Genomic DNA, 12416 nt, shown 5'->3' with positions numbered 1-12416 from the left:
CGGGGGCCGCTGGGAGCCGGCGGGTTTCCATGACGACGGCGCCGCGTGGGGCCCCGCCCCCCGCGGTTCCCGGCCCGCTTGTCCCGCCCTGTCACCCCGGGGTCAACCTTCATTTACTCGGAATAAAGCCAGCACGAATGTGGGAGTAAATGTCGGCGTAGATGGGGGCCGTTCCCGGGAGCGAACTCAACTTTTTTTTGTGTGTGTGAGATTAGCCCTAAGCTAACATCTGCCAATCCTCCTCTTTTTTTGCTGAGGAAGATTAGCCCTGGGGTAACATCCCTGCCCATCTTCCTCCACTTTATATGGGACGCCCCCACAGCATGGCTTGTCAAGGGGTGCATTGGTGCGCGACCGGGATCGGAACTGGTGAACCCTGGGCCGCCGCAGCGGAGCGCACGCACTTAACTGCTTGCGCCATCAGGCTGGCCCCTCAACTTTCTTTTTTGTTGTTCACTTTGTATTTTTTTATATTCTTTTTCAAATTCATTGAGTTTATTTTGGTTTGGTTTTTTTCTTTTGTTTGTTTTGGTGGGGAAGATTGGCCCTGAGCTAATATCTGTGCCAATCTTCTATTTTGTATGCGGGATGCCACCACAGCATGGCTGACGGGTGGTGTATGTCCGCGCCCATATCCGAACCCATGCACCCGGGGTGCGGAAGTGGAGCGAGCCAAACTTAACCACTACGCCCGGGGCTGCCCCCCAACTCAACTTTCCACTCATTCATTCATGCATTCCACAAAGAGCAGTGAACGCTCTGTCCTAAAGGCTAGAGACACAGAGGTGAAATAAAATCTGGCCTTTCTAGAGTTTATATTTTAAGGAGAGAAAGAAACAATAAACACAAAAAGAAGCAAAATATAAAGCAAATGCATGAGTGCAAAATCCTAAAGAGAAAATTGAAGGAGGATGGGGAGTGTGGTGAGGGGAGGTGTTGCAATTTTAAATTAGAAGGCCTCATTGGAGTGGCATTTGAACAAGTATATATGAAGGAGGTTCAAGTGTCTGAGAAGAGTATCCTGGGCAGAGGGAATGGTGAGAGCAAAGGCCCTGAGGCTGGAGCCTACCTGGTGTGGTAGAGAAACAGCAAGGAGACCGTGTGGCTGGAGTACAGTGAGCAGAGGAAGAATCAGTGAAGGGGCAGGGGGCTTGGCTGATCCTATAGGACCTGGTAGACTACCGGAAGTACTTTGTTACCCTGAGGCTGATGGGGATTTTGAGCAGAGAGGAGTGGTGTGTAAACATGTCACTCTGGCTGCCGTATTGCAATTAGACTGTGGGAGGACAAGGGCAACAGTGGAGTCATTTAGGACAGCATTGCAATAATCCATAGAAAAGATGAGGACTTGGCCACCAGGGAAGTGGCAGTGGAGGTAATAAGAGGTGGCCAGATTCAGGATATGTTTTGAAGACTTCCCATAGGATTTGCTATGCGTTGGATATGCAGTTGAAAGAGAGAAATCCATGGTCTGAGCAGCTAGAAGGATAGTGGTGTCATTTACTGAGATGGGAAGACTAGGGGAGAGGGAGGCTTGGGCAGGAAAGGGTGGACAGATCTAGAATCCACTGTGGCTCACCTTGAGATGCCCATTAGACATCCCAGGGGAGATGTTGGTGGGCAGATAGATATGAGACTGGAGATCAGAGGAGAGGTCTGGCCTGGGGATATACATGGGGGGAGCTGGCAATGTATACGTGTCGTTAAAAGCTATGAGAGAGGGTGCAGTCACCCAGGGAGGGAGTGTAGACAGAGAGAAGTCCAAGGACTCCATTTATCTGGCAACCAAAGGCCCACTCAGCATGGACCCAACTGCCCTTGAAATAGCCAAGATCCCCCTTTTCTTAGTGTACGGTTACTTCTTGGAAATGGCTATAGGTCCGTTTAGGGAAGAACTGGGGAATTACTACTGCAGATATTTGCTGTGGCATTACAGGGTTCTTCTGAAGGGGACTCAGCCTCCCTTTCAATCAGTGACCTCCAGGTCTGAGGACTGACTTAGGCCTGGAAACTGGGTGAGGGATTGAGATTTTTCCATTAGCAGCTGGCATTAGACTCCTGTTCACTTGTTTTCCATCTTTCTTTGATTATAAAAGTCAAGCAATATCATGGTTGCCATGGTCCCTGGGAATACCATGGTCTACTAGCCATCAGCGCAGATCCTGCGGGCCCAAGCTCCCTGGTGGCCGTTCTGCCCTGCTCCTGTTCTGGTAGTTACACAAACTGAACCTCTGCTCTCTGGAATCCTGTCATCCCTGAGGACCATTGGGGGCCCAACTCCAAGGCAGTATCCACCCCCTTCAACCCCGTTCTCAGAGGACTGCCACTCAAACTCCTGGTGATGTCAGTGGCCCTGACTAGTACTTCATCACTGCTTGAGGGAGGCAGCCTCCCGTGGGCCCTCCAGGAACACAGTCAGCTGGGTTCTCTGGTCTTACATAATAACTCTATGCTGGCACATCCCCCTCTCCGAGGCTTTTGGCCACTTCTCAATACCAAGACCATTCTGTTATCTCCCTCTTATGTACTGGAGGCCACCATTTCTTCCACGTTTCAAGGAGCCACCTCAGTGGCCTATCAGGACTGGCTCCAGGTGTCTTTGCCAGACCATCACATCCCGAGACACAGGAGGGTTGCTCTGTGTCTGTAAACTCTGCCTCACCCCACCTAATATCCTAGTCCCTCCACTCCAGCCCCCTCCCCTCGGGCATGTTCTCCTTGTTCCGGCTGGCACAGGTTGGCCAGCTTCTGCAGCAAGTGGTGAATCATCTCTGTTCTTCCATTGTAGGGACAAGACTTCTCCAGTTGCTTCAAGGAGACTTGATCCTAGTTATTGGTTTAGAAGCAAAGAGGGAAACTGGGGGCAGATCTTGAGGAGGGAAAGCATTGCTTCAAGGCATTCACCTTAGTGGGTCTCAGGGTTCTCCAGAGAAACAGAACCAATAGGATATAGATGTATATAAGTGGAGATTTATTATAGGAATTGGCTCACATGATTATGGAGGCCAAGAAACCTCACCATCTGCTGTCTGCAAGCTGGAGACCCAGGAGAGCTGGAGGTGTAACTCGGTCCAAGTCTGAAGGCCTGAGAACCAGGAACACTGATGTCTGAGGGCAGAAGATGGATGTCCCAGCTCACACAGAGAAAGCAAATTTACCCTTCCTCTGCATTTTTGTTCTATTCGGGTCTTCAACAGATTAGGTGATGTCCATCTGCATTGGTGAGGACCATCTTCTTCACTCGGTCTACCAATTCAAATGTTAATTTCCTCTGGACACACCCTCACAGACATGCCCAGAAATAATGTTTTACCAGCTGTCGGGGCATCCCTTAGCCCAGTCAAGTTGACACACAGAATTAACCTTCACAGGGAGGTCTTTGCACAGTCTCCAGGTAAGAGGCTGCTGTTCTTGAGCAAGGGGGCCACATCTGCTGGCTCAGAGGGGAATCTGGAGTTCAAGATTCTCAAGCCCATCTACCCAGATGTCCCCATGCTAGGTCTCAGCATCCCACTCCTTCCTTTTTGTGACCTTGATTTGAGCAGAGGCCTTAGCAGAGCTGTCTTTTTGGCCTGCTGTAGAACACCACTGTCCTCAGGCAGGTTCTGGGCCTTCACCAGCACAGTCTGCCCGTGAGATGATAATGGCTGTCCTCAGCCTGTTATTTTCTTTCTTCAGCACATCGATGCCACTTAACAACAATCAATCAACTTCATTTTCCTTATAAATTACCATTGCCCCATGTATCACAAATGTTAGAGATATTGCCTAGGCCGGTGCGCCCCCTTCCCCTCTGTGCCCCATCGCAGTGCAGAAGAGATGAGTCTGAGTAACTATGATGACTCAGCACAGTGTTATCACCACACGGTCCAGCTAGCTGTTGCTGTGTAACAAATTTCCCTGGACAATTTGCACAAAACAATAGCCATTTTATTACATCTCATGATTTTGTGGGTTAGGAATTTGGGCAGGGCTCGGCTAGGTGACTCTTTTGCTTCATGTGGCCTTCACTGAGGTCACTCAGTGGTATTCAGCTGCCATATGTGCTGGTCTGAATGGTCCAAGCCAGTTTCACTCACACGTCTGGCACCTTAGCAGGGATGGCTGGAAGGCTGGGCTCATGTGGGACTGTCACCTAGAGCACCTATGCATGGGTTTCCCAGTATGCAGTCTCCATCTTCTCACATGGTGGCTCAAGGCCCCCAAAGAGTGCTCCAGGGGCAGGAAATGGGGAGCTGCCAGTCTTTCAAAGTTGGGGCTCAGAAGCTGGCTGAGTTGTGTCTAGTCAAAGCAGTAACAGAGCCCACTCAGATTCAGGAGGGGCACAGACCCCACCTCTTGAAGGGAAGAGTGTCAAATAATTGGCTGCCATCTTTAATCCACCATACTACTCCAGTTTCCATCAGCAACTGGGTCTTTGTTGCCACGTGGCCAGTGAGTCTTCCAATTTCAGAGTCGAATTCTCAGGATCTATTTCTTAGACCCCCTTCTGGTACCAGCTGCTGTAGAGTGGGTTCTCCCAGAAGCAGACCTTGGGACAGGGATTCAGGTGCAAGTAGTTTATCTGGTGGGTGATCCCAGGAGACAGCACTAAAGGAATCTGGTGCATGGCTCTAAGTTCCAGCACCCCACCTTGTGTAGGCTGATAGCGTTGTCTCCTGTCCCCTCTTCAGCCTTTGACGTCTGGTATTTAAGTCCTTGTGATCAACAAATGCTCTTGGAGTAGCTGCAGCTTCTCTGCTAACTTCACATTCCAGTACCCAGAGTCTTCATTGTTGTATCTGGAGAGATTCATTGTTTTCATGGGTACACAGCTATGAAAGGAAGGTTGTTTTTTATGTGAAGAGTTTCTAGGTGTTTCGTAAGGGGAGGGTTTTCCGTATTACTTATTTCCATATTACTTACATATTACGATAAGTTCTGCTTATTGCTGGAAGCAAAGGTCCTGTTATTTCAGCTTCAAACGGTCTCTGTGGGAGATTTTTCCAAAGATGGCTGCCAACGATTCCTCCCATCTCTGTACACGCATGCCACTCCTTTCATCAAAGGAGCAGTCTATGTCCCCTCTTGAATCTGACCAGTCTTGTGACTTGCTTTGACCAACAGAATGTGACAGAAGTCATATATTGGGGTTCTCAAGCCCAGGACTTAAGCTTATAGCTTCCACCGTCTCGGCATCCAGCCGTGTAAAGAAAGAAGCTTAACCTAGATTTCTGAATGAGACCACACGGAGAGGCTGCCAGCTGAGGAGCTGAGGCAGTAGTGACGTGAGTGAAGTTGCACTGGATGTTCCAGCCCCAGCTGAACTGAGGAAATGAGGCTGCACCAGTGACCCCAATGATACCATGTGGAGGAGAGATGAGCCATCTCTGCTAAGCCCTGCCCAAATTGCAGAGTAGTGAGAAAATAAATTATTCTTGTTTTAAGTCACTAAGTTTTGTTTTGTTTTGTTTTTAACTTTATTTTTTTTCCCCCAAAGCCCCAGTAGACAGTTGTATGTCATAGTTGCACATCCCTCTAGTTGCTGTATGTGGGATGCGGCCTCAGCATGGCCGGAGAAGCGGTGCATCGGTGCGCGCCCAGGATCCGAACCTGGGCAGCCAGTAGCGGAGTGTGCGCACTCAACCGCTAAGCCACAGGGACGGCCCAAATCACTAAGTTTTTTATAACAGCTTTTTTGAGATATAATTCACACACCATAAAATTCACTGTTTTAAAGTATACAATTCAGTGGTTTTTAGTATATTTACAAATTTGTGCTACCATCACTACTATCTAATTCTAGAACATTTTCAGTATCCTAAAAAGAAACCTCATTGGTAGTCACTCTCCATCCCCCACTTCTGCCCCCAAGCCCTGGTAACCATTACCCTAACTTTCCATCTCTATGGACTTGCCTATTCTGGATATTTCATACATACAGAATCAGACAATGTGTGGTCTTTGTGACTGGCTTCTTTTGCTTAGCATAATTTTTTCAAGGTTCGTCCACATTGTAGCTTGTATCAGTACTTCATTCCTCTTTTTAAAATTGTGGTAAAATATACAGAAAATTTACCATTTTAACTATTTTTAAGTGTACAATTCAGTGGTGGTAAGTACATTCACATTTTAATGAAAATGTCTCCTTTGTCCATCTCCAAAATTTTTTCATCATCCCAAACTGAAACTCTGTACCCCTTTCCCCCTCCCCCCAGTCCCTGGTAACCACTGTTCTACTTTCTGTCTCTATGAATTCGACTATTCTAGATAACTCATATAAGTGGGATCACACAATATTTGTCCTTTTGTGTCTGGCTAATTTCACTTACCATGTTTTCAAGGATAATCCATGTTGTAGCATGTATCAGAATTTCCTTCCTTTTGAAGGCTGAATAACATTTCTTGGGGCCAGCCTGGTAGCGTAGTGGTTAAGTGCATGCACTCCGCTTCGGTGGCCCGCGGTTCACAGGATTGGATCCCAGGCTCACACTGACGCACCACTTGTCAAGCCATGCTGTGGTGGCGTCCCATATAAAGTTGAGGAAGATGAGCACGGATGTTAGCCCAGGGCCAGTCTTCCTCAGCAAAAAAGATGAGGATGGGTATCGGATGTTAGCTCAAGACTGATTTTCCTCGCACACACACAGAGAAAAAACTGTGGTATATAAATACAAAGAAATGTTTTTTGTTTTTTTTTATGAGGAAGATCAGCCCTGAGCTAACATCCGATGCCAATCCTTCTCTTTTTTGCTGAGGAAGATTGGCCCTGGGCTAACATCCGTGCCCATCTTCCTCAACTTTATATGGGATGCTGCCACAGCATGGCTTGACAAGCGGTGTGTTGGTGCGTGCCCGGGATCCGAACTTGCAAACCCCGGGCCGCCAAAGTGGAGCCCGAGCACCCAACCGATGCACCACCGGGCCGGCCCCCACATTTTGTTTATCCAGTCATCTGTCAATGGATATTCAGGTTGTTTGTACTTTTGGCTATTATAAGTAATGTTGCTATGAACATTTATGTACAAGCTTTGTGCAGACTTGTTTTCATTTCTCTTGGGTATATATCTAAGAGTGGAATTTCTTGGTCATATGGTAACTCTATGTGCAACTTTTTGAGGAACTGCCAAATTGTTTTCTAAAGTGCCTGCCCCATTTTACACTCCCACCAGCAATGTATGAGGTTTCTGATTTCAAGATCTTCGCCAATATTTGTTATTGTCTGTCTTTTTGATCATAGCCATCCTAGTGGATGTGAGGTGGTATCTCACTGTGGTTTTGATTTGCATTTTCCTAATGACTAATAATACTAAGCATCTTTTCATGTGCTTATTTGCCATTGTGAATCTTTTTTTTGAGAATGTCTACCCAAATACTTTGCCCATTTTTTAATTGGGTTGTCTTTTTATTGTTGAGTTGTAAGAGCTCTTTATGTTTTGGATACAATTACCTCATCAGATATATGATTTGCAAATATTTTCACCTATTCTGTGGGTTGCCTTTTTACTTTGTTAAAGGTGTCCTTTAAAGCACAAAAGTTTTTATTTTGATGAAGTTCAATTTTTTGTGTGTGGCTATCCAATTGTCTATGCACCATTTGTTGAAAAGTCTAGTCTGTCTCCCACTGAATTGTCTTGGCACCCTTGTTGAAAATTAATTGACCACGTATATGAGGCTTTATTTCTGGACTCTCCATTCTATTCCATTGATCTTTGTTTTCCTATGCTAGTACCACACTGTCTTCATAACTGTAGCTTTGTAGTTAAGTTTTAAAATCAGAAAGTGTGAGTCCTTCCACTCTTTTTTTTCAAGACTGTTTTGGCTACTCAGGGTCCCTTTAGTTTCTTTCAACAATGTTTTGTAGTTTACGGGATATAAATTTTCACTTATTTTGTTAAATTTATGCATAAGTATTTTATTCTTTTTGATGCTATACTGAGTGGAATTGTTTTCTTAATTTGATTTTTAGATTGTCCATTGCAAGTATATTAATTGATCTTGTATCTTGCAACCTTGCTGTTAGTGCTAGTAGTCTTTTAGAGGATTCCTTAGCATTTTCTATATACAAGACCATATCATCTACAAATAGAGATAATATTTCTTTGTTATTGTCTTTTTGATTATAGCCATCCTAGTGGCTACAATACAATAGAGATACTTCTTTCCAATTTGGATGTTTTTCCTTCCACTCTAATTGCCCTGGCTAGAACCTCCAGTACAACGTTAAATAGAAGTGGTGAAAGCAGACGCCCCCGCCTTGTGTCTGATCTTTGGCGGAAAGCTTCCAATCTTTAACCCAAGGATTATTGATTCCACTGTGACCAAAAAACACACTATATGATTTCAATTCTTTTACGTTTGTTGAGATTTGTTTTATGGCCCACGATATGGCCTATCTCAGTGTATGTGATCCAGGCACTTGAAAAGAACGTATACTCTGTTGTTGGGTGGAGTATTCTATGTTGTTTGGATCCTATTGGTTGACGGTGGTAAGTTCCTCTACATCCATGCTGATTTTCTGTCTAGTTGTTCTCCCAATTGTTAAGAGAGGGGTGTTGAAGTCTCCAAATGTAAGTGTGGATTTGCTATTCTTTCAATTCTACTAGTTTTTGCATCATATGTTTTCCAGCTCTATTGTCTGGTAAACACATATTTAGGATTATAATGTCTTCTTGGTGTAGTGAGCCTTTTTTCATTATATAATGTCCCTCTTTGTCCCTGGTAACTTTCTTTGCTCTGAAGTCTAATATAGCTGATATTAATACAGGCATACCTCAGAGATTTTTGGGCTTGGTTCCAGATCACTGCAATAAAGTGAATATTGCAATAAAGCTAGTTACACAAATGTTTTTGGTTTCCCAGTGCATATAAAAGTTGTTTCCACTATACTGTAGTCTATTAAAGTGTGCAATAGCATTATATCAAAAAAAACAATGTACATACCTTAATTAAAAAATACTTTACTGCTAAAAAATGCTGTCATCTGAGCCTTCAGCGAGTCGTAATCTTTTTGCTGCTGGAGCGTTTTGTAAAAAAAAACAGTATCTGTGAAGTGCAATAAAGCAAGGTATGCCTGTATTATTTTTTTAAATTAATGTTTGCATGATAAATATATTTTCCATCCTTTTATTTTCAACCTACTTATATTGTTATATTTGAAGTGAGTTTCTTGTAGACAGCACAGTTAGGTCATGTTTCTTCATCCACTTTGCCAATTTCTGTCTTTCAACTGATATATTTAGACCGTTTACATTTAACGTACTTAGTGATACCTTAGAACTTAAGTCTCTCATTTTGTTTTTTCTGTTCTGTTGTTTTCTGTTTTCTGCCTTCTTGTGGGTTACCTGAACATTTTTTTTAGAATTCCATTTTGATTTATCTATAGTGTTTTTGGGTGTATTTCTTATCTTTTTTACTGGTTGCTCTAAGAATTACATTGTATATACATAAGGTGCCACAGTATACCGTTGTCCACATTTTACCAGTTCAAGTGAAATGTAGAAAACTTCCATCTATTTATATCCCTTTGCCGTCTCCCCTTGTAATCATTTTAAATATTTCTTTATACATTGAGAACAACATCAATATTTTAACCTTTGCTTCAACCATCCACCATAATTTAGAAAGCTCACAAGAAGGAAAGTATATTATTGACCCAGATTTTACTATTTCTATTGTTTTTTCTTCTTTCCTTTCTGATGTCCCAAGTTTCCTTCCTTTATTTTTCCCTTTATGTTCAGAGAACTTCTTCAGCCAATTTTTAGGGTAGTTCGGCTGGCAACAAATTCTCCTATCTTTCTTCATCCGAGAATGCCTAAATTCTCCCTAATTCCTGAAGGGTATTTTTCACCAGATATAGAATTCTCAGTTTATAGTACTTTTCACTACTTGAGAAATGTGCCACTTCCTTCTGGCCTCATGGTTTGAGAAATCTGCTGTCACTCAAATTGTTTTCCTTCTATAGATGAGGTGTCATTTCCCTTTTGCTGCTTTTGAGATTGTCATCAGTTTTCAGAAGTTTGACTGTGATGTGTCTTGGTGAGAATTTCTTTAGGTTTATCTTGTTTGGGGTTCTCTGAGCTTCTTGAATCTGCAGGTTTATATCTTTTGCCATTTCTGAGGAGTTTACAGCCATTATTTCTTCAACTTTTTCAGCCCCACCCTTTCTTCTCTCCTTCTGGGACCCTGACGACACAGATTTTAGATTTTTTGTTATAGCACCACAGGTCCTTGAAGTCCTTTACTTTTTTTCTCTGTTGTTCAGATTGGGTAATTTCTTTTATCTTCAAGTTCACTGATTCTTTCCTTTCTCTTCCATCGTTGTTGTTGGGTTTTTGTTTTTCTTTTTTTCTGGCTATAGTATTTTTCAACTCTAAACGATTCTTCTTTATATTTTCTATTTCTTTGCTGAGACTTTATAAAAACTTTTCACTTGTTTGAAGTGTGTTCATAATTGCTTGTTGACAGTTTTATAATGGCTGCTTTTAAATCCTTGTCAGATAATTCTCTCATTTCAGTGTTGATGTCAATTGTCATTTCTCCATCAAGTTGAGATTTTCCTGGTCCTTGGTATGAGTGGTATTGTAGTGAAACATGGACATTTTTGGAATTATGTTATGAAAAGACTCTGGATCTTAACATCTTTTGTTATAGCACACCTCCTCTAATGGGGGTGGAAAGGCACCACTTCATTCTTGCCAGGTGTGGGAGGAAGTTCAGGGTCCTCATTTGGTGCCTGCTGACACCCAGGGTGGGAGTGTCTCCCAGTCACTGGTAGGTGGGGGTGAGTCCCATCATCCCACTACACCTCTGCTAACACCCTGGTTGGGAGGGGCTGGGGCTCATTTCTCCTCCTCATGTGGCCTCCACTGAAAAAGTCCAAGCTCCCTACTTGGCTTTCTCTGAAATCACCCCAGCAGGGCTTCTGGGGTGCCCCCAAGATAGCCCAGCGAGGATGGAAGTCTAGGCTCCCAACTTCGCCTTTGCTGGTGAAGTTGGGGCTGGAGATTTGTCTTGCTAAGGAATCCCTTTTCTATCCTTACTTGGGGCTTTTTTTCTGCCTGCTTCTCCAGCACCCAGGTTTAGAAATGTGAAGCAAAAAGAAAACCCAGAGAGCTCAGTGCCAGTCATTCCTTGGTCCTGAGGTCCCCAGCCAGTCTGCCTTCTTCTCTCCACTCTCAAGTCTTATGTCTTTTACATAAAATGTCCAGGGTTGTATTTAGTGGAAAGGATAGGGATAAGTACCTCCATTCCATCTTCCCAGAGTGGAAGTGTTCCTTTTTTAATACCATAAAAAAACTAACCATGTGGGAATGTAAAATGGTACAGCTGCTGTGGACGTCGGAATGGTGATTCCTCAAAAAATTAAAGACAGAATTACCACATGATCCAGCAATTTCATCTCAGACTATATACCCAGACTTGCAAGCAGGGTCTCAAAGAGGTATTTGTACACCCATATTCACAGCAGCATTATTCACAATAGCTAAAATGTGGAAGCAATCCGAGTGTCCATCAACGGATGAATAAACAATGTGTAGTACATATATACAACAGAGTATTATTCAGCCTTAAAAGGAAAGGAATTCTGACACATGCCACAACATGGATGAATGTTGAGGACATTATGCTAAGTGAAATAGGCCAACTGCAAAATGACAAATACTGTATGATTCCACTTATATGAGTAGTCAAAATCATAAAGACAAAGTATAATAGTGATTACCAGGGGCTGGGGGGAGGGAAGAATGGGGAGTTGTTGTTTAACGTGTATAGAGTGTCCGTTTTTTTTTTTTTTTTTTTTGGCGAGGAAGATTGTACCTGAGCTAGCATCTGTGACAATCTTCCTCTATTTTTTTGTATATGGGATGCTGCCACACCATGGCTTGATGCGCAGTGCATAGGTTCATGCCCGGGATCCAAACCCACAAACCCCAGCCCGTCAAAGCAGAGTGCGTGAATTTAACCACTATGCCACCAGGCCTGCCCCAAGAGTTTCAGTTCTACAAGATGAAAAGAGTTACGGGGATGGATGGTGGTGATTGTTGTACAATGACGTGAAAGTATATAACACCACTGAATTGCACACTTAAAAATGGTTAAGACAGTAAATTTTATGTGCATTTTACCACAATAAAAAAATAAACTAATTTTTTTCTAATGCACAGTTGATCTAAGAGGTAAATTTCTGAGTTTAACTTCTTCAAACCAAGGCAGAGGCCATCAGTCAAGCTCCCCCATTCCCTACGAACAGACCTGACTACGCTGGAGCTGACCATGCTTAATACCCAGCAAGGCACTTGAGGCCCAGGAGGTACTGAGTTACTGTGCCAGGTGCTTCCACAGACATTAATGCTCACATTCTCTCAGCTGTGGAGGCTGAGGTTCAGCAAGTCCTATGAGGAACTGCCTGAAGGTCAGAGCTGGTGAGTAGTGAA

The sequence above is a fragment of the Ceratotherium simum genome, chromosome 25 (genome assembly GCF_057802395.1).
Source record: "Ceratotherium simum simum isolate JZ-2026a chromosome 25, ASM5780239v1, whole genome shotgun sequence".
Lineage (NCBI taxonomy): Eukaryota > Metazoa > Chordata > Mammalia > Perissodactyla > Rhinocerotidae > Ceratotherium > Ceratotherium simum.
The sequence above is the reverse complement of the archived record's forward strand: the minus strand, read 5'-3'. Positions refer to the sequence as shown.